Genomic DNA, 950 nt, shown 5'->3' on the forward strand with positions numbered 1-950 from the left:
AGCCAAAATACTAATCAAACTGCCTTAATTTTTTAATAGATGCTTCTAGTTAAGTGTTCAACTTCATATTAAGGTTTAATGGTTAAATAAGTTCATCATTGTCATTAAGGTATATACCTTTAAGACTTTGACAAAAAATAATAGGAGTGTTCAAATGACTCGACAACTCGAAGGACTACCCAACCCAAACTATAAGAGTTAGGTTGAATTAGTTTTGTTTTTGAGTTTGGTTGGATTAATTTTTTTTTTTTTTCTATTTTTCTTGGGTTGGGTTGGATCTAGAGTTGAATAAAAAAAATTAGATCAACCCAACCAAACTCAAATCATATATATATATATATATATATATATATATATCTTTTAGAATTGATGAATTTGTGAAACTTTTAAATTTTTCTTTTAAGAATGTTTTTGTATAGAGTTTATAATGGATATTATAGATATTTGATATGTAAGAATTTAGTTTTATGAAATCTTAATTATTAGATGTATTGTAGAGAAATTTAAGTATTTTAAATTAAGAAGAAAATAATAATAATGATCCGAGCACAATCCAAATTTTGAGGGTTGGGTTGTGTTAGAGACCATGTTTGAATCATTTGGGTTGTCATTGAGCAACCCAAATTTTCGGATGGGTCCAAAAAACCACCACAATCTAACCCAACCCATGTACCCCTTAGAAATAATTTGAAATTCGTTGATCTCAAAATAAAATAAAATAATTAAATGAATTGAAAATTGAAATAATTAGATAATGGTAAAACTGCATCATTTGTTAGAAATTTATATTCATAAATGATAAGAATATATCTTCAGATTTGAGAAAACAACTTAAACCAGAGAGCTGCTGGGTTGATCAGGAGAACTATAAAGGAAGCCAAGTCCTAGGCACAAAATCCATACATCAAAGCTACAGAAGCCATTCCAAATGAAACCAAACACGAATAATA

This window comes from Benincasa hispida, chromosome 9 (assembly GCF_027475165.1).
Source record: "Benincasa hispida cultivar pf3 chromosome 9, pf3_genome.v1.1, whole genome shotgun sequence".
Lineage (NCBI taxonomy): Eukaryota > Viridiplantae > Streptophyta > Magnoliopsida > Cucurbitales > Cucurbitaceae > Benincasa > Benincasa hispida.